Genomic DNA, 22830 nt, shown 5'->3' with positions numbered 1-22830 from the left:
CGGTGGCATCATAAGCCGATAGAGCTCCTGAGTGGTGGGGCTCCCATTCATAAATCTCTAAATAATCCGATCTGATCCTCCATAGATACGAGGCAGTGTGTGAGTAATCTCTAAGCACTCCATGTCCGTAATCAATGGCCACTGCCATTGATTCTCGTGGATAACTGAATTCAATGTAGCATTCTCATGCAAACCCAATCTGGAAGGTCCTCGTGGGAATCTGTCTATGAGTGGTCCAAGGGTGTGCCATGGATACTTCCATAAATAAAATTCACTCCCATCACCAATGTGGTATTCAACTATAGATCGTATCTAAGTACGCAAACGCAAGAGTTTCCTCCATCCCCATGGCCGCTTATGATCCGGTATAGTCCAGATTGAACTATCCCGTAAGCGTCCACTAATCAACCAATCCACCCATATCGACGTCCTGTCACATCGGATGACCTCGCATTGTTTTTTTGCACATAAGAGCACAGTTTTATTAAAACAAGTTTGTTTCCCATTTATACTAACTTGTAGTTATTATTACGCTTAGCAAATGAATAACACAAATGCTTGGGTCTAGATCTACGTTTGGGTCAAGTTTCGTCGAATTGTGAGAAAGTTCAAAATTCAGTTGTTTTGCACGGTTTTATTAAAGCAAGTTTGTATCCCATTTATACTAACTTGTAGTTATTATTACGCTTAGCAAATGTATAATACAAATGCTTGGGTCTAGATCTACGTTTGGGTCAAGTTTCGTCGAATTTTGAGAACGTTCAAAATTTAGCTGTTTAGCACAGTTTTATTAAACCAAGTCTGTTTCCCTTTTATACTAACTTTTAGTTATTATTACGCTTAGCAAATTTACAACACAAATGCTTTGATCTAGACCAACGTTTGGTTCAAGTTTCCTCGAATTCTGAGAACGTTCAAAATTGAGCTGTTTTGCACGGTTTTATTAAAGCATGTTTGTTTCCCTTTTATACTAACTTGTAGTTATTATTTCGCTTAGGAAAATTTTACACACAAATGCTTTGATCTAGACCAACGTTTGGGTCAAGTTTCGTCGAATTCTGAGAACGTTCAAAATTTAGCTGTTTTGCACGGTTTTACTAAAGCAAGTTTGTTTCCCTTTTATACTAACTTGTAGTTATTATTTCGCTTAGGAAAATTTAACACACAAATGCTTGGGTCTAGACCAACGTTTGGGTCAAGTTTCGTCGAATTCTGAGAACGCTCAAAATTTAGCTGTTTTCCACGGTTTTACTAAAACAAGATTTTTTCCCTTTTATACTAACTTGTAGTTATTACTATTGCTTAACAAATTTACAATACAAATGCTTGGGTCTAGACCAACGTTTGGGTCAAGCTTCGTCGAATTCTGAGAACGATAAAAAATTAGCTGTTTTGCACGGTTTTTTTGGTAAAATGTAATTTTCATTAATAAAGGAAAAAAATGTTACAACAATGCCCCTCGTCAGGTGTCTCCCTCGACAGGCCAAGGTATCCGCCATAGTCTATATAATGCACTTGTGCTAACAGAGCTAGGGAGTTCTAGACTAATTATGCGCTGGCGCATATCTTCCATAATCAGGTTTGCTACCATGCTAGGAGGGTTCTCAACTTTTTTTTTTCGGTAAAAGTAAGTTTCATTGAGTAAAAATGGTACAGTACAAAAATATGGTTTCAAATGGTTTATCCCTCGACAGGCCAAGGGATTCGCCATAATCTAAATAAAGCATGTGTACTGACTGATCTAGAGAGGGAGATGCTATGGATTCGCTGTCTAATGTCCTCAATGATCAGTAATGCTATGGTAGTAGGCGTCCTCTCGGTGTGATCGAATCGTCTCATGTTTCTTTCCTTCCAAATGTGGTATACACATGCTGCAAGTAGTGCTCTATAAGACATGTTGATTATGTGTTTACCCCTCCATCTCTGTGAAGCCCATGTAATATCATCTTTCCACTCTCTATTGGGCCATAAGAATCGTATTGTTCTTCGAATTTCCGTGAGACATCTTCGACTAAATCTGCATTGGAAGAATAAATGTGCATGTGTCTCTATCAGTCCTTCATTGCATAGGACACATGGTCCAAGGTGAGCAAGCCATGGTTTGTCTGTCGTAGCCAACTTGCCTTGGATGGCAAGCCATAGAATAAATTTGTGACGTGGGATTTTGAGTGATCCCGAAAGTAGTGAAGACCAGCCTACTTTCGGTCCTGGTGGGTCAAATAGTTCATAAATAGCCTGTGTTGTTGGTCGATCATTCTCAAATCTCCAAATTATACGATCTTCCCCTCCAAAAATAGTGGGTAGGGCATGTGTGATCTCCAAACACTCAATATCCGTGATAAGGGGCCACTACCATACTCCTTCATGAATCACCGTGCTTAGTCTGGATGACTCATCTAATCCAAGAAGCCTCGATCCTCGTGGGAAGGTGTCACAAAGTGGCCCAAGATGGTGCCATGGATCCTGCCACAAGAAGAAATTTCTCCCATCTCCAATACGGTAGTCTACCATGGTTCGGAGAAACATCCGTAATCGAAGTATTTTCCTCCATCCCCATGAGCCGCCATGGTCCGTAATCGTCCAAATAGAAGTGTGTTGTAGGCGTCCCTGGTACAGCCATTCAACCCAAATCGATGTCCTGTCGCATCTAATGACATCACATAGTTTTTTTGTCATCAATGCATGGTTCAAGGTATTGATATCCTTGAATCCAAGTCCTCCCTCCTCCTTAGGTCGGCATATATCTTTCCAAGCAACCTTGGCATAGCCACTATTCGTCGTTCCCTTCCACAAGAAAGTTCGCAACCTTTTCTCAATTTCATTAATGACTTTCTTAGGTAATATAAATGCCGATGCCCAATAAAGACTCAGTGATATAAGTACAGATTCAATAATTTGTACTCTACCAGCATAAGATATAGTGGTACCTTCCCATCCAGCAATCCGTTTGTCTTCAGTAATAGTGGACGGCAATCTGCAATAGTTAGTCAAGACGATATAAGTGGTAACCCCAGATACCTCATTGGAAGAACCCCTTCTTGAAATCCGAGTAGTGCCAACATCTCCTCACTCAGTGCTTGCGCTGAGCGGGATATAATCAAGTGGCTTTTCTGTACGTTCAGTCTAAGACCCGACCATTCAGCAAAACGATCCAGACCTGCTTTAAAGGTTCTTAGAGAGTCCATATCAGCACGGCAAAATAGTATCACATCATCAGCAAACCCCAACTGAAAGATCCTGGCTGCCTCGCATTTCCAATGATAGGAAAATATCTCTTCCTGATCAATCAACTGTAGCAAACCCAAGTGTAGGACTTCCATCGCAAGCACAAATAGGTAGGGTGATAAAGGGTCACCCTGTCGAAGTCCTTTGGCTCCTCGAAAGAATCCATGGGGCTTCCCATTTAGTCCAACAGAGAATGAAGGTGTTGACACACACTCCTCGATCCACTTCACAAAAGTAGTAGGGAATCCAAACATCTCCATAACTGCTATCAAGAAATCCCATTCCACTGTGTCATATGCCTTCCGGATGTCAACTTTCAGAGCACATCTAGGAGGTAGACGAGTCTGGTTATATCCCGTAAAGAGTTCCTGTGCTAGCATGGTGTTATCTCCAATGCTTCGTCCCGGCACAAAAGCCGCTTGGCATGGGCTGATCAGTTTGTCCATTATCACACTCAACCTTTGGACAATGAGCTTTGCAATGATCTTATAAATCACATTACAACATGCAATGGGTCAAAAATCACTAACTGTCATAGGGGAATGTACCTTTGGTATGAGCGCCAAAAGTGTAGTATTTATCTGCTTCAAAAGTCGGCCTGTACTAAAGAAGTCCAGTACTGCCGAAGTCACCTCCTGTCCAACTATAGGCCATGCTGCTTTGAAGAAGCCCGATGAGTATCCGTCCGGGCCAGGGGCCTTGTCCTCATCAATGTCAAAAACCGCCTGTTTGACAACTGCTGGTGTGAATGGTAACAGTAAAGTGGTAGTTTCCTCATTACTCAAAATGTGCCTAGCCCACGGTCTGAGAAATCGAATGTCATTACCAGTTCGTCGTCTATCTCCCCCTAGTAGGTTTTGGTAATATGTGACAAACTCATTGATAACTTCTTCTGGATCGGTGTGAGTGGATCCCTGGTCATCGTCGATCTGGAAGATCCTTCTTGCTGATCTTCGCTGGGCTATCTTCCGAAAGAACACTCGGGAGCATTGATCACCTCCCTTCATCCACTGCATCTTTGCTCGTTGTTGTAGCATAATCTGTTCCAATTTTGTTGCTTTGGCTAATACTAGTCGACAAAAGTGTTCTAGTTGAATGAATAGCTCATCTCGCCGTCTTGAGCTTACAAGTATTTGTGCTGCTTCAAGAAACCCTTTTGCCATTTGGACATTGTGCGATAGATCTCCTTTTTTCCTACTTTGCTCTCGGAAGATTGGTTTCAAAGCTTTGAGTTTGCGTGTCACAGCATACATAGGCGTACCAATAATGTTATGTTGCCATATATTCTGCACACTAGGAATAAACTCAGGTGAGCGAGCAAGGTAGTTATCGAATCGGAACATACCTCCATATTGCTGTTGTCGGTCCTCATATAGTACCATCGGGGAGTGGTCTGAAGTGCGTGGTGTAAGGACCGAGTAGAATGTGTTAGGGAACCGTGCCATCCATCTATCATTTATCAACATGCGGTCTAGCCTTTTCCATAGGTTTCGTGGAGTCGCACTGTGATTGTGCCATGTGTACCACTCTCCCTGCATGGGTAGTGGTAGTAATCCTGTATTCTGGATGGCTGCATTAAAGTCTTCCATAGCTGTTCGGATATCCCCTGATGTGCCACATACTTCGCTGAGGTCGCGAACTGCATTAAAGTCCCCTCCAATCAACCATGGGATATCAGCACACTGTATAGCTAAATTTTCCAGAGCGCTCCATTTCTCTCCTATCAACCACTTCAGTGGCTCCATAAGCGACAGTAATAGCAACTGTTTCATGTATTGCACGGATAGTAACAAGACAGTGCATAAATTGCGTTCCACATTCCGCCACAACAACATCAATAAAACTATGTTCTAATCTTCTAGTGTTCCTCTCCTTCCAAATAAGATAAACACACGATCCTAATAGTGCACGGTATGCAATGTTGATGATATGTTTCCCACGCCATTTTCGTGCCCCCCATACAATATCTTGTGTCCATTCCCGATTACGCCACTGAAATCGTACCATGCATCGTATAGTGCTGATGCATCGTCTACTAAATCTTCAGTGGAAGAACAAGTGGTCGTGTGATTCGACCATGTCATCATTGCAAAGTACGCAATGCCCAAGGTGGGATAACCATGGTTTATCCGTTGTGGCCAGCTTCTCCAGAATCGCAAGCCACAGGATGAACATATGACGAGGAATCTTCAGAGGGCCTGAAAGTAGTGAATTCCAGTCTACTTTCGGTCCCGGTGGCATCATAAGCCGATAGAGCTCCTGAGTGGTGGGGCTCCCATTCATAAATCTCTAAATAATCCGATCTGATCCTCCATAGATACGAGGCAGTGTGTGAGTAATCTCTAAGCACTCCATGTCCGTAATCAATGGCCACTGCCATTGATTCTCGTGGATAACTGAATTCAATGTAGCATTCTAATGCAAACCCAATCTGGAAGGCCCTCGTGGGAATCTGTCTATGAGTGGTCCAAGGGTGTGCCATGGATCCTTCCATAAATAAAATTCACTCCCATCACCAATGCGGTATTCAACGATAGATCGTATCTAAGTACGCAAACGCAAGAGTTTCCTCCATCCCCATGGCCCCTTATGATTCGGTATAGTCCAGATTGAACTACCCCGTAAGTGTCCACTAATCAACCAATCCACCCATATCGACGTCCTGTCACATCGGATGACCTCGCATAGTTTTTTTGCACATAAGAGCACGGTTTTATTAAAACAAGTTTGTTTCCCTTTTATACTAACTTGTAGTTATTATTACGCTTAGCAAATGAATAACACAAATGCTTGGGTCTAGATCTACGTTTGGGTCAAGTTTCGTCGAATTGTGAGAAAGTTCAAAATTCAGTTGTTTTGCACGGTTTTATTAAAGCAAGTTTGTATCCCTTTTATACTAACTTGTAGTTATTATTACGCTTAGCAAATGTATAATACAAATGCTTGGGTCTAGATCTACGTTTGGGTCAAGTTTCATCGAATTTTGAGAACGTTCAAATTTTAGCTGTTTAGCACAGTTTTATTAAACCAAGTCTGTTTCCCTTTTATACTAACTTTTAGTTATTATTACGCTTAGCAAATTTACAACACAAATGCTTTGATCTAGACCAACCTTTGGTTCAAGTTTCCTCGAATTCTGAGAACGTTCAAAATTGAGCTGTTTTGCACGGTTTTATTAAAGCAAGTTTGTTTCCCTTTTATACTAACTTGTAGTTATTATTGCGCTTAGGAAAATTTAACACACAAATGCTTTGATCTAGACCAACGTTTGGGTCAAGTTTCGCCGAATTCTGAGAACGTTCAAAATTTAGCTGTTTTGCACGGTTTTACTAAAGCAAGTTTGTTTCCCTTTTATACTAACTTGTAGTTATTATTTCGCTTAGGAAAATTTAACACACAAATGCTTGGGTCTAGACCAACGTTTGGGTCAAGTTTCGTCGAATTCTGAGAACGCTGAAAATTTAGCTGTTTTCCACGGTTTTACTAAAACAAGATTTTTTCCCTTTTATACTAACTTGTAGTTATTACTATTGCTGAACAAATTTACAATACAAATGCTTGGGTCTAGACCAACGTTTGGGTCAAGCTTCGTCGAATTCTGAGAACGATAAAAAATTAGCTGTTTTGCACGGTTTTTTTGGTAAAATGTAATTTTCATTAATAAAGGAAAAAAATGTTACAACAATGCCCCTCGTCAGGTGTCTCACTCGACAGGCCAAGGTATCCGCCATAGTCTATATAATGCGCGTGTGCTAACAGAGCTAGGGAGTTCTAGACTAATTATGCGCTGGCGCATATCTTCCATAATCAGGTTTGCTACCATGCTAGGAGGGTTCTCAACTTGCTCAAATCTTCTAGTGTTCCTCTCCTTCCAAATAAGATAAACACACGATCCTAACAGTGCACGTTATGCAATGTTGATGATATGTTTCCCACGCCATTTTCGTGCCCCCATACAATATCTTGTGTCCATTCCCGATTACGCCACTGAAATCGTACCATGCATCGTATAGTGCAGATGCATCGTCTACTAAATCTTCAGTGGAAGAACAAGTGGTCGTGTGATTCGAACATGTCATCATTGCAAAGTACGCAATGCCCAAGGTGGGAAAACAATGGTTTATCCGTTGTGGCCAGCTTCTCCAGAATCGCAAGCCACAGGATGAACATATGACGAGGAATCTTCAGAGGGCCTGAAAGTAGTGAAGTCCAGTCTACTTTCGGTCCCGGTGGCATCATAAGCCGATAGAGCTCCTGAGTGGTGGGTCTCCCATTCATAAATCTCTAAATAATCCGATCTGATCCTCCATAGATACGAGGCAGTGTGTGAGTAATCTCTAAGCACTCCATGTCCGTAATCAATGGCCACTGCCATTGATTCTCGTGGATAACTGAATTCAATGTAGCATTCTAATGCAAACCCAATCTGGAAGGCCCTCGTGGGAATCTGTCTATGAGTGGTCCAAGGGTGTGCCATGGATCCTTCCATAAATAAAATTCACTCCCATCACCAATGCGGTATTCAACGATAGATCGTATCTAAGTACGCAAACGCAAGAGTTTCCTCCATCCCCATGGCCCCTTATGATTCGGTATAGTCCAGATTGAACTACCCCGTAAGTGTCCACTAATCAACCAATCCACCCATATCGACGTCCTGTCACATCGGATGACCTCGCATAGTTTTTTTGCACATAAGAGCACGGTTTTATTAAAACAAGTTTGTTTCCCTTTTATACTAACTTGTAGTTATTATTACGCTTAGCAAATGAATAACACAAATGCTTGGGTCTAGATCTACGTTTGGGTCAAGTTTCGTCGAATTGTGAGAAAGTTCAAAATTCAGTTGTTTTGCACGGTTTATTAAAGCAAGTTTGTATCCCTTTTATACTAACTTGTAGTTATTATTACGCTTAGCAAATGTATAACACAAATGCTTGGGTCTAGATCTACGTTTGGGTCAAGTTTCATCGAATTTTGAGAACGTTCAAAATTTAGCTGTTTAGCACAGTTTTATTAAACCAAGTCTGTTTCCCTTTTATACTAACTTTTAGTTATTATTACGCTTAGCAAATTTACAACACAAATGCTTTGATCTAGACCAACCTTTGGTTCAAGTTTCCTTGAATTCTGAGAACGTTCAAAATTGAGCTGTTTTGCACGGTTTTATTAAAGCAAGTTTGTTTCCCTTTTATACTAACTTGTAGTTATTATTGCGCTTAGGAAAATTTAACACACAAATGCTTTGATCTAGACCAACGTTTGGGTCAAGTTTCGCCGAATTCTGAGAACGTTCAAAATTTAGCTGTTTTGCACGGTTTTACTAAAGCAAGTTTGTTTCCCTTTTATACTAACTTGTAGTTATTATTTCGCTTAGGAAAATTTAACACACAAATGCTTGGGTCTAGACCAACGTTTGGGTCAAGTTTCGTCGAATTCTGAGAACGCTGAAAATTTAGCTGTTTTCCACGGTTTTACTAAAACAAGATTTTTTCCCTTTTATACTAACTTGTAGTTATTGGGGTAAGTGTAAGTTTCATTAAAAAATAGGTAAAGAGTACAGAGTACAAGTACAGAGTACAGAGTACAACAATCAAACGGTTACATGGTGGTACCCCCAACAGACCAAGGGATACGCCAAAGTCTATAGAGTGCACATGTACTAATAGAACTGGAAAGATTAATACTAATTATCCTCTGTCTGACGTCTTCAATGATGCAGGTAGCTAATATAGCTTCCGGCCGATGAGTGTGCTCAAAACGTCTCAGATTCCTCTCTCTCCAAATATGGTAAGTGCATGCACTAAGTAATGCTCGATAAGCGACATTAACAATATGCTTCCCCCTCCACTTCCTCGATGCCCATTCCACGTCTCTTGTCCATTCACGATTGGGCCAAGCAAAACGAATATGGTGTCGTATAGCTGCAAGGCATCCTCTGCTATATCGACATCTGAAGAACATGTGATTGTGTGTCTCCGCTGCACCCTCGTCACAGAGTATACATCCCCCTAGATGTGTCATCCAAGGTTTATCAGTTGTCGGTAGCTTCTCCTGAATTGCTAACCAAAGAATGAAGTTATGGCGGGGAATCTTCAAAGAACCCGAAAGTAGTGAAGACCAGCCTACTTTCGGTCCAGGTGGGCAAAAAAATCTATAAAGGGATTGTGTGGTGGGTCGTCCCTCTGATAACCGCCAGTTTATCCTGTCATCTCCTCCATGAATCTGGGGTAATATGTGAGTAATCTCCATACATTCCAAATCGGTAATGAAGGGCCACTGCCATTGTCCCTCATTAATGACCACTTGTAGTTTGGTGGATTCATCAAGTCCTAAGAGGCTCGGTCCCCTAGGGAATCTAGTAATAAGTGGGCCCAAGTGGTGCCACGGGTCCTTCCACAAGTAGAATGACCTCCCCTCTCCAATAAGAAACTCTGTCATAGGTCGTATAGAGCTGCGAAGTCGGAGTAGTTTTCGCCATCCCCATGATCCTCCCTTCTCATTAATTGTCCAAATTGAGGTGTTGTGCAATCGAGTCTGCTTCAACCATTCAACCCATATAGATGTTCGGTCACATCTAATAACATCACATAACTTCTTTGCCATTAATGAGCGGTTAAGGATTCCAATATCCTTAATTCCTTGGCCTCCTTCATTAATAGGTTTACACACATCCTTCCACGCTACCTTGGCGTATCCCGATGTAGAAGTGCCTTTCCAAAGAAAAGTTCTGAGCCGTTTCTCAATTTGTTTAATGATAGCCTTTGGTAAGATGAATGCAGACGCCCAATAGATGCTCATTGCTGAAAGTACCGATTTAATGATTTGAATACGTCCAGCATATGATAGTGAAATTCCTTCCCAGCCATTAATGCGAGCATCAATTTTCAATAGAAGTGGTTGGCAATCGGATATAGACAATCTAGAGGACAGTAGAGGGAGACCCAAGTACCTCATCGGTAGTTGGCCCTCTTGGAAACCCATGATTGATAAAATCTGATCCTTCCAGGCTTGTGCCGATCGAGAGATAATGACATGACTTTTTTGTACATTCAACCGAAGTCCCGACCATTCAGCAAATCGGTCCAACCCCCTCTTGAGGGTCCCGAGTGAATTCAAGTCAGCTCTACAAAAGAGCAGGAGGTCGTCTGCGAATCCCAGCTGGAAGACTTTGGCCGGCTCACATTTCCAGTGAAAAGAGAATTGCGAATCCTGCTCAATAAGTTGTAGTAATCCCAAATGCAAAACTTCCATAACAAGAACAAAGAGATAGGGCGATAGAGGGTCTCCCTGTCTTAGTCCACGTGCTCCTGCAAAGAAACCATGAGGGTTTCCATTCAGACCAATAGAAAAAGCCGTCGTCGTTACACACTCCTCAATCCACCTGGTGAACGTTTGGGGGAATCCAAATAGTTGCAAGACCGCAAGTAGGAAATCCCACTCAACAGTATCATATGCCTTCCTGATATCAACTTTTAGGGTACAACGAGGTGGGAGCCTCACCTGATTGTATCCCGTGAGCAGTTCCTGTGCCAACAAAATGTTGTCCCCAATGCTACGCCCTGGGATAAATGCTCCCTGACAGGGGCTAATAATCTTGTCCAGAACCACACTCAACCGCTGGACAAGTAGTTTTGCAATAATTTTGTATAACACATTACAGCATGAAATAGGTCTAAAGTCACCAACAGTCATAGGAGTGTGTACCTTTGGGATTAGTGCCAAAAGTGTGGAGTTGACTTGTTTGAGTAGCTTACCGGTACTAAAGAATTCCAGTACCGCCTTTGTAACTTCCTGTCCCACCACTGGCCAGGCTGCTTTAAAGAATCCTGATGAGTATCCATCAGGTCCCGGGGCCTTGTCATCTGCAATGTCAAATACTGCTTGCTTCACATCATCCGGTGTAAACGCCAATATAAGATGGCCAGCCTCTTCATTAGAAAGAATATGTCTTGCCCACGGTCTGAGAAAGCCAATATCAAGCGCTATCTGACGTCGGTTACCGCCCAGAAGATTTTGATAGTAACAGACAAATTCATTGATGATCTCTTCTGGTTCAGTGTGGATGGTCCCGTTGTCATCACTTATCTGCAGTATCCTCCTTGCCACCCTTCTCTTGGCAATTTTACGAAAGAAAATTCGGGAGCATTGGTCCCCCCCCTTCATCCATTGCATCTTGGCTCGCTGTTGCAGCATGATTTGTTCCAGTTTTGCCGCTTTAGCATAAACCAGGCGGCAACAGTGTTCTAATAGTAGGAAGGCCTCATTTTGTCTATCTGAACTCACCAGTTGTTGTGCCTCATCTAGAAAGCCTTTAGCTAATTGCACGTTGAGGGTCAAATCCCCCTTCTTTCTCCTTTGCTCTCTGAAGACCGGTTTCAGTGCTTTGAGTTTACGTGTTACCGCAAACATAGGCACCCCAACGATTGTATTCTGCCAGATATTTTGCACACTGGGGATGAATTCAGGTGAGAGTGTTAGGTAGTTGTCAAATCGGAACATACCTCCTGTTTGATTTTGCCTGTCCCTATGCAGAAGGAGCGGCGAGTGGTCAGAAGTCCGCGGTAGGAGGCTATGATAGTATGAGGAGGGGAACCTCGCAAGCCATCTATCATTAATAAGGAAACGATCCAATTTCTTCCATAGACTTCGCGAGTTCGTGCTGCAGTTGTGCCAAGTATACCATTCCCCCTGCATAGGCATGGGTATTAGCCCGGCCTCCTGAATACCAGCATTGAATTCTTCCATGGCCATCCTTATATCCCCAGAAGCTCCACACACCTCATTCATGTCTCGGACCGCGTTGAAGTCCCCCCCCACCAGCCAGGGCTCATCCGAGTGCTCTCGAGCTAATGATTCCAAGGTATTCCATAAATTTCTACGATCTATCATCTCAGAGGCACCATAAACAATAGTGATAATGAGGGATTCACTATCTGTCCTATGAGTGACACGACAGTGCATAAATTGGTTCCCCAAATCAAGAATATGAACGTCCACAATATTATCATCCCACGCTACCCAAATACGATTGCCCACAGTTGCATAATCAACAAACCATTTCCAATGCGGAAGCAAAACAGACTGAATATGCATGACGTTGTTAAAACGCACACGAGTTTCTAAGATGCCCATGAAGTCTAACCTGTATTCCGAGATAAGGTCCTTTAATGCGAGCTGATGGTCTCTCTTGTTCAGCCCCCGGACATTCCACACTGCGAGATTCAACATGGATCACTACTAGAGGGGCTGCATGTGATAGGACCCCTAGTGTTCTCTTCTGCGTCGTCCAGTGAGTTCAGAGCATCAAAAGGATTAAAAGTAACCACTTCCTTTCCCTTCTCTTTCTGCAATGAGTTGAAGCGTTTATTCTGTTTTGTACCTTCATCTCCTTTCTCTTTATCCTCCACCACAGCCACGGTCTTATGTTTCTTTACTCTCTCCTCGGTAATTGGTGGAGGGGGAGGGACGTTGGCTTTCGGTACATACACTTTCACTGGAGGCTTTGTCTGTTTCTGAGGATTTGTTAACGAACACTCCTTCACCGAGTGACCCAACGTCATGCATCCTGTGCATTTAGGGGGAAGCCATTCATACTCAATATCAACCTTGCATGAGGTTTCCCCACCATCTTCATCTGGTGTCATTATAATAATATGTTTTTCCAATTTCTGAGTAACATCAATCATCACGCATACACGAGCGAAGTCCAGTCTCGTGCATGCCCGTGTTATCGCATCAGGGTATAGAGGCTTACCCACACCGCTAGCCACAGTGCTCAATCCTTCCGTCGTCCAGAATTCCAACGGAAGGTGTCGCATTTTTATCCAGACCGGTACTTGTGTATGCTTCAACTTTCTCATAGCCATACCCGGTTCCCACTTTTGCAACACAATTGGTTGTCCCTGAAATAGCCATGGCCCCCCTTCTATGACCTCCTCCATATCGATTTCCGTTTTGAATCGGAAGAAAAAGAATCCATTTGCAGTTGCTGTGACTTCTTGTAGCGCCGGCCAAATCGAATGGGCAAACTCCTTTAAATGGTGATAGAACGGCCGCTTACCCATAAAATATCCCACTGCCGTAGATTTCCATCGTTTGGCTCCGTCACGAACAGTATCAAGTGAAGGACGAACTACAACCTCCCCATTTTGTATCGTTGGGGCAAAGAAAGATAGCGTTTTCCGGGACGAATTGTTGAATGCATCAGCAATTTTGTCAGTAGTAATCCCATTAGAACCAGTGTGGAGCGGAATGTTCCCAATAAACAGGGGAACTGGCGTCGATTTTTTCCCCAGGTTGCTCTTTTTTTCCCCCATAGAATTGGTGATGTCAGCCCTAGGATGGATGACATCAGCCCTAGCTTCAATGATGACATCAGCCCTAGTGTCATGGATGACATCAGCCCTAGCCTCATGGATGACCTCAGCCCTATCATCATGGGTGACATCAGCCCTGGGTGCATCAAGGATGACATCAGCCCTACTAGGGCTGATGTAAGCTGCCCTCTCATGTTCCACCTCACCCTCCTTGTCACCCCCATCCGCCGCCACATCAGCACCAGGCGCGTCCACCTCGGCATCCACGTCAGGTTTCCGGCACACGTCACCGGTCGCCGGAGGAGGTACTGTCCGCTCACCTGACCGCCGGAAAAACGCGCCTGGGGGTTTCGCAGCTGCGGACGCGTTCCCTGCAGCTTTCCGACCCTCGAGGATGGCCGGACGACAAGAAGAAACTCCATTTCCGCCACTCGCCGTCGTTGGAGCTCGCACAGTCACGGTCGCGGGGAGTTGGAGCAACGCCGGAGCCTTACCAGAATTTCTGCCCGTGGGTTGCGCTGGATCTGGTGGGATAAGGCATCGCAAGGCCTTGCGCAGACCACCGGTGACAGGTCGTTCACGGCCGCCCTCCATTGTCGTCGTTAGCCGCGGCTTCGTGTTGTCTCCGAGTTGTTTTTTCCATCGGTTTTTGAGCTCGTTCAGCGCATCCATGGCTGCCTCATCTCCATGGTCAATGACGCAGCAGGCCAGATTCAAGAACTCGTCCAGGTTGAACGACGAGGAAGACGGTCCGCCATTGACGTTATTCGAGCTCGCGTCGCCTCCAACGGTCGGATCTGAAATCACGATTGCAGCTCTCAAACGCCCTCCTTTCTCCGTCGGCGGTCCTTCAACGCCCATAGGAACCCTTGGGCTACCCTCAGCCGGCGGAACAACGGCCGTTTCAGCCGGCAGCGGAAAACCCGACCTCTCATCTTCACCACGCACAGCTTGGTTTCCAACCCTTCGTCCATGGTTGTTCGTTCGACAGCCAACCACTGTTCCGTCACCGTCACTGTCCGCCGGAGCTTCGCCGGCGGTCTCCCCGTCGCCGGCCGGGAGTGAGGAAGAAGAAGCATTTGCAAGTGAAAAGCTAGAGAGAGAATTTTTAGAGAGAGAATTTTTTGCCTCCATTTTGTATATACTTGTAGTTATTACTATTGCTTAACAAATTTACAATACAAATGCTTGGGTCTAGACCAACGTTTGGGTCAAGCTTCGTCGAATTCTGAGAACGATAAAAAATTAGCTGTTTTGCACGGTTTTTTTGGTAAAATGTAATTTTCATTAATGAAGGAAAAAAATGTTACAACAATGCCCCTCGTCAGGTGTCTCACTCGACAGGCCAAGGTATCCGCCATAGTCTATATAATGCGCGTGTGCTAACAGAGCTAGGGAGTTCTAGACTAATTATGCGCTGGCGCATATCTTCCATAATCAGGTTTGCTACCATGCTAGGAGGGTTCTCAACTTGCTCAAATCTTCTAGTGTTCCTCTCCTTCCAAATAAGATAAACACACGATCCTAATAGTGCACGTTATGCAATGTTGATGATATGTTTCCCACGCCATTTTCGTGCCCCCCATACAATATCTTGTGTCCATTCCCGATTACGCCACTGAAATCGTACCATGCATCGTATAGTGCATATGCATCGTCTACTAAATCTTCAGTGGAAGAACAAGTGGTCGTGTGATTCGAACATGTCATCATTGCAAAGTACGCAATGCCCAAGGTGGGATAACAATGGTTTATCTGTTGTGGCCAGCTTCTCCAGAATCGCAAGCCACAGGATGAACATATGACGAGGAATCTTCAGAGGGCCTGAAAGTAGTGAAGTCCAGTCTACTTTCGGTCCCGGTGGCATCATAAGCCGATAGAGCTCCTGAGTGGTGGGTCTCCCATTCATAAATCTCTAAATAATCCGATCTGATCCTCCATCGATACGAGGCAGTGTGTGAGTAATCTCTAAGCACTCCATGTCCGTAATCAATGGCCACTGCCATTGATTCTCGTGGATAACTGAATTCAATGTAGCATTCTCATGCAAGCCCAATCTGGAAGGCCCTCGTGGGAATCTGTCTATGAGTGGTCCAAGGGTGTGATAGGAATATCGAGGGCGTCCAACAAGCAAAAGAAATTCAAGATCCAATGGACCAAGATTTAACCATTGGAAGTGGGCCAATGGCAAGAGAAAGGTGAAGAGAATGCAAGAAGTAATTCAAGCCCAATCCAACTTAGTCCTTGCTAATGGGATCAAGTCACAATCGGAGGCCCAACATGTGAGCTTAATTTCATTAATTCAAGCCCAAGGAAGCCCACAATAGGAGCCCAATTCGTCCAAGTGCAGCCATGTGGTCAAAAGAGACCTTTCAACTACATTCAAAGTGCATTTATACACCAATTCACGGATTCACATGGTCATGCATGGGTTTTACTCGGTTATGACCAAGAATGCATAGTTTTTAGTTATTTTTGACCAAGTATTGAATGTACGCCCACCAAGGAGTCACTTGGGGATATGAAAGGTTAATTTGGAAGTGTTTTAGGCCTATAAAAGGCACATACCAGCCATGCATGCGGGACACAATCGAAATATTCAAGAATTGATCTAGTTTATAGAATATTGAGTGTTCTCTTACTTTGGAGAGTTATACACTTGTTTTAGCTTTTGTGAAACCTTTGCTTTGTCAATCTAGTCTATTAGATTGGTGATTCAAATTCACACAACCTCCAATTCGTGCTCGACCCAAGTGTGTCGTTGTGTGGATTGGTTTACTCGTGCTCGTGGTTGGTTGAATGTTCTAAGTAGTAGGTCACGTTCATATAACGTGGTTGACTATTTACATTCCTCAGGTCACGAACCACTTTATCCAATTCTAGCCTACGCCGTAAAGATCGGGCCACCCATGGTCAATACCATATCATGTGGTATCAGAGCCTAAGTTGATATGGTAGGCTTTCTTTATTTCATTTGATTTACCTTGAATCTTTTATCTACCACCACAATCTTCCGTACCTTCCCCCTGTTGTTATATTTAAAAAAAAAAAAAAGAAAAACAGCAAAAAGAAAAGCTCAAAAAAAAGGAGAGCAGCAAAAAAAAAAAAAAAATAGAAACAAAAAAAAAATCGTTCATTACTTTACTTTGCTATTATCTTTGTAAGCCAATTGGTCTTCATTTCCCCAGTTATACCGAACTTCTTTAGACCTTTCTCTAGCTACGGGTGAGTGTGAAGCGTCCACATACGCATACTTGGTTGAGAAAAGAATTGGCATTTGTGTTTGAGTCACTAGATAAAGCATTGAGTTTCACAAGAGCTTAGATTAGAGAGTGTTGAGTGAAGTGAGACTATTATTGAGGGCCAAAAGTGTGAGCCTATTAAGTGAGGAGTGAAACACGAGGGGAAAAATAAAGAGAGAAAAAAAGAGTGTGGCAAGAATTTGGTGAGGTTCCTATAAATACACAAAAAAAAAAAAAAAACATTTTACTAAATGGCAGAAAATCGAGATAAAGGAATTGCTCAAGCAAGTGATGACAACAACTCGGAACAAACGATGCAAGGTGGGGTCGATGCATTCCATATGCAAGCCTTAGTAAGCCACCTTGAGAAGTTGCTTGACCGTAAACTAGAAGGACTTCATGAAAGATTGGATCAAGTAGAGAATCAAGTAGTCGGTCCAAGAGCTACAAATCAAAGATATGCTGTAAATCCACGTCCTCAACCCCCTATTTATAATGAGTATTTGGAGGATCCAAGCGATGGAGAAGAATATGAGGACATTCGGCCAAGAAGATTGAATCGGCCAAGAGATAGACCGAGACGACCTAGAGAAGAAGACGGTGGCCTAGGAGGAGTTAAGGTCACCATTCCTTCATTTAAAGGAAAGAGTGATCCCGAAGTGTATTTAGAGTGGGAGATGCGTGTCGAGCAAATCTTTTCATGCCACAACTACTCGGAGAGTAAAAAGGAAAAACTCGCAGCCCTTGAGTTTACTGATTATGCTCTTGTTTGGTGGGATCAGATGCAAAAAGAACGGGTTAGGAATGGTGAACGTCCCATCACAACATGGGAAGAGATGAGAGTAACCATGAGGAGAAGATTCGTTCCATCCTATTATCGTCGTGAGCTTCACAACCATCTCCAACGTCTTACTCAAGGTTCTAAAAGTGTTGATGAGTACTACAAGGAGATGGAGATTGCCATGATTCGAACTAACATTATAGAGGACAATGAAGCAACTATGGCTCGTTTCTTGCATGGGCTCAATCGGGATATCGCCGATGTTGTGGAGATGCACCACTATGTAGAACTTGAAGAGATGGTACACCAAGCCATCAAGGTGGAACAACAACTCAAGCGAAGAGGACATTTGAGGAAGACTTCTAACTCGTCGGCATTCGGTCCATGGAAGAACAACCCCAAGAAAGACACCCCTAGTACATCAAGATTCAAGCAGGCAGATCCTAAACATGATGACAAAGTTGCTACCAAAAAGGTACAGCCTGAACCCAATTCTTCAAGAAATCGTGATATAAAGTGTTTCAAGTGCCAAGGAAAAGGACACATAGCAAGTGAGTGTCCTAACCGACGTACAATGATCTTCAACAATCATGGAGAGTTGGAAACCGAGGAAGAAATCACCGACAAAGAGGAATCATCAAAAGAAGATGGTGATGGAGAGTATGCCGAAGAAGGAGAATTGCTTGTTACTAGAAGAACCCTTAGTGCCCAGATGTTGGAGGAAGATAATTGCCAAAGAGAAAACTTGTTCCATACACGCTGTCAAGTTCATGGAAAGGTATGTAGTATGATTATTGATGGTGGAAGTTGTTGCAATGTGGCAAGTACTGAATTGGTTCAAAAATTAAGTCTACCTACTTTCAAGCACCACCACCCGTACAAGCTTCAATGGTTGAATGAGTGTGGAGACCTGAAGGTGACCAAGCAAGTAAAGGTATTTTTTTCAATTGGAAGATATAAGGATGAGGTTTTATGTGATGTTGTACCAATGAAAGCATGCCACATACTGTTGGGAAGACCATGGCAGTTTGATAGGCATGTAACACATGATGGATTCCAAAATCGTTACTCTTTTGTGCTTCGAGAAGAATCAATAACTCTCAATCCGATGACACCAAAACAAATTTTGCAAGATCAAATCTTGAGAGAAAAGAAAAGAGAGTGTGAGAAAAGGAAAGAGAAAGGAAAAGAAGAAAGTGAAAATGAGAGTGAAAAAAGAATGAAAGATTCAAAAGAGGGAGAAAAAGAAAGCAAAGTTGCGAGAAGAAAGAAAAAGGAGAGGGAAAAAGAAGAGAAAGAGAGTTTACTAGTTGCTAGGAAGAGTGAAATCAAGGAAGCTTTGTTTTCTCGACAAAACCTCATAGTACTTGTGTACAAAGAGGCTATGTTGAATTCTAACGACCTAACCTTTTCTTTGCCTAGTGTTGTTACATCTCTTTTGCAGGATTATGAAGATGTCTTTCCGGATGAGATGCCACCAGGTTTGCCACCCATTCGAGGGATAGAACATCAAATTGACTTCATTCCGGGAGCATCCTTGCCAAACCGCCCAGCATACCGTACCAATCCCGAAGAAACCAAAGAGATTCAAAGGCAAATCCAAGAATGGATGGCCAAAGGTTATGTGAAGGAGAGCCTTAGTCCTTGTGCAGTTCCGGTGTTGCTCGTACCTAAGAAGGATGGCACATGGCGGATGTGTGTCGATTGTCGAGCCATTAACAACATAACGATAAGATATCGCCACCCTATTCCTAGGATAGACGATATGCTTGATGAGTTAAATGGTTCAACTATCTTTTCTAAAATTGATTTAAAAAGTGGTTATCATCAAATTAGAATAAAAGAAGGAGATGAGTGGAAAACCGCTTTCAAAACAAAGCATGGGCTTTATGAGTGGTTAGTTATGCCATTTGGACTTAGTAATGCACCTAGTACATTTATGAGATTGATGAATCATGTTTTGCGTGCATTTATAGGCAAATTTGTGGTTGTGTACTTTGATGACATCCTTGTTTATAGCAGGACTTTGGAAGAGCATGTAACCCATTTAAAACAAGTCCTAGAGGTTCTAAGAAAGGAAAGGTTGTTTGGAAACTTGAAAAAGTGTGACTTTTGCACTAACAAAGTTATTTTCCTTGGTTTTGTTGTAAGTAGAGAAGGAATCACAGTTGACGAAAAAAAGGTCAAAGCTATTCAAGATTGGCCAACCCCCACCACTATTGGAGAAGTGAGGAGCTTTCACGGCCTTGCAAGCTTTTATAGGCGATTTGTGAAGGACTTTAGCACCATGGCAGCCCCATTGAACGAGTTAACCAAGAAAAATGTTCCATTCAAGTGGGGAAACGCACAAGAGAAAGCCTTTCAAGCTATAAAAGAGAAGCTTACCCATGCACCTTTTCTAGCCCTTCCCGACTTTGGTAAGACTTTTGAAATTGAATGTGATGCAAGTGGGATTGGCATAGGAGGAGTTCTTATGCAAGGAGGGAGGCCGGTTGCATATTTCAGTGAGAAATTAAGTGGGCCAACACTTAACTACCCTACATATGACAAGGAGCTTTATGCATTGGTTAGAGTATTGGAAACTTGGCAACATTATTTGTGGCCAAAAGAGTTTGTAATACATTCTGATCATGAAGCACTCAAGTATATTAAAAGTCAAAGCAAGCTTAGCCGTCAACATGCAAAGTGGGTAGAGTTTATTGAGTCATTTCCATATGTGATCAAGCACAAGAAAGGTAAGGAGAACATTGTTGCTGATGCACTTTCAAGAAGGTATGTTTTACTTTCAATAATGGATGCTAAAATTCTTGGTTTTGAGCTCATCAAAGATTTGTATGCTAATGATGTTGATTTTGGTAAAGTGTTTGGAAATTGCAGCCCAAGCATTGGATGGGATAAATTCTATTTGCATGATGGATTTTTATTTCGAGCCAACCAGCTTTGTGTTCCTAATTGTTCTATTGGTTCATTATTGTTAAAGGAAGCACATTCTGGGTGTTTGATGGGTCACTTTGGTATTTCTAAAACTTTGGGAGTCTTGAGCGAACACTTTTATTGGCCAAAGATGCGTAGAGATGTTGAAAAGTTTGTGGGAAAATGCATAGTTTGTCATAAGGCAAAGTCAAAGCTTAATTCCCATGGATTGTACATGCCCCTCCCTATTCCTAGTGTACCTTGGGAAGATATTTCAATGGACTTTGTTTTGGGATTACCTAGGTCTAAGAGGGGGAGAGATTCTATTTTTGTTGTTGTAGACAGGTTTTCCAAAATGGCACACTTTATAGCATGCCATAAAGTTGATGATGCCTCTAATATTGCTAATCTTTTCTTTCAGAAAATTGTGAGGCTTCATGGTATGCCAAGGACTATAGTGTCCGATCGAGATGCCAAGTTCCTTAGCTACTTTGGAAAACTTTGTGGGGCAAGCTTGGAACTAAGTTGCTTTTCTCTACTGCTTGCCATCCACAAACCGATGGGCAAACTGAGGAGAGAGTAAATATGGATGGAAAGAAACGTGCTGAATTTGTCAAGCAAATCCATGAAAAGGTCAAAAGTAATATTGAGAGAATGACTCAACAGTACATGAACCGAACGAACAAGGGAAGGAAACGAGTTATCTTTGAACCGGGAGACTTAGTATGGTTGCATCTTAGAAAAGAGAGGTTTCCGGACAAAAGGAAGTCCAAGCTCATGCCAAGAGGGGATGGACCATTCTGAGTCCTGGAAAGAATTAATGACAATTCTTACAAACTTGATTTACCTGGTCAGTATGGAGTAAGTGCTACTTTTAATGTTTCTGATCTTTCTCCTTTTTATGATGCAGATAATGAAGAGTCGAGGACGACTCCTTTTCAAGAAGGGGAGGATGATAGGAATATCGAGGGCGTCCAACAAGCAAAAGAAATTCAAGATCCTATGGACCAAGATTTAACCATTGGAAGTGGGCCAATGACAAGAGAAAGGTTGAAGAGAATGCAAGAAGTAATTCAAGCCCAATCCAACTTAGTCCTTGCTAATGGGATCAAGTCACAATCGGAGGCCCAACATGTGAGCTTAATTTCATTAATTCAAGCCCAAGGAAGCCCACAATAGGAGCCCAATTCGTCCAAGTGCAGCCATGTGGTCAAAAGAGACCTTTCAACTACATTCAAAGTGCATTTATATACCAATTCACGGATTCACATGGTCATGCATGGGTTTTACTCGGTTATGACCAAGAATGCATAGTTTTTAGTTATTTTTGACCAAGTATTGAATGTACGTCCACCAAGGAGTCACTTGGGGATATGAAAGGTTAATTTGGAAGTGTTTTAGGCCTATAAAAGGCACATACCAGCCATGCATGCGGGACACAATCGAAATATTCAAGAATTGATCTAGTTTATAGAATATTGAGTGTTCTCTTACTTTGGAGAGTTATACACTTGTTTTAGCTTTTGTGAAACCTTTGCTTTGTCAATCTAGTCTATTAGATTGGTGATTCAAATTCACATAGCCTCCAATTCGTGCTCGACCCAAGTGTGTCGTTGTGTGGATTGGTTTACTCGTGCTCGTGGTTGGTTGAATGTTCTAAGTAGTAGGTCACGTTCATATAACGTGGTTGACTATTACATTCCTCAGGTCACGAACCACTTTATCCAATTCTAGCCTACGCCGTAAAGATCGGGCCACCCATGGTCAATACCATATCAGGGTGTGCCATGGATCCTTCCATAAATAAAATTCACTCCCATCACCAATGCGGTATTCAACGATAGATCGTATCTAAGTACGCGAACGCAAGAGTTTCCTCAATCCCCATGGCCCCTTATGATCCGGTATAGTCCAGATTGAACTACCCCGTAAGTGTCCACTAATCAACCAATCCACCCATATCGACGTCCTGTCACATCGGATGACCTCGCATAGTTTTTTTGCACATAAGAGCACGGTTTTATTAAAACAAGTTTGTTTCCCTTTTATACTAACTTGTAGTTATTATTACGCTTAGCAAATGAATAACACAAATGCTTGGGTCTAGATCTACGTTTGGGTCAAGTTTCGTCGAATTGTGAGAAAGTTCAAAATTCAGTTGTTTTGCACGGTTTTATTAAAGCAAGTTTGTATCCCTTTTATATTAACTTGTAGTTATTATTACGCTTAGCAAATGTATAATACAAATGCTTGGGTCTAGATCTACGTTTGGGTCAAGTTTCATCGAATTTTGAGAACGTTCAAAATTTAGCTGTTTAGCACAGTTTTATTAAACCAAGTCTGTTTCCCT

The sequence above is a fragment of the Sesamum indicum genome, linkage group LG9 (assembly GCF_026168435.1).
Source record: "Sesamum indicum cultivar Baizhima isolate 11 linkage group LG9, ASM2616843v1, whole genome shotgun sequence".
NCBI classification, from domain to species: Eukaryota; Viridiplantae; Streptophyta; class Magnoliopsida; order Lamiales; family Pedaliaceae; genus Sesamum; species Sesamum indicum.
This window is presented reverse-complemented; position numbering follows the sequence as displayed.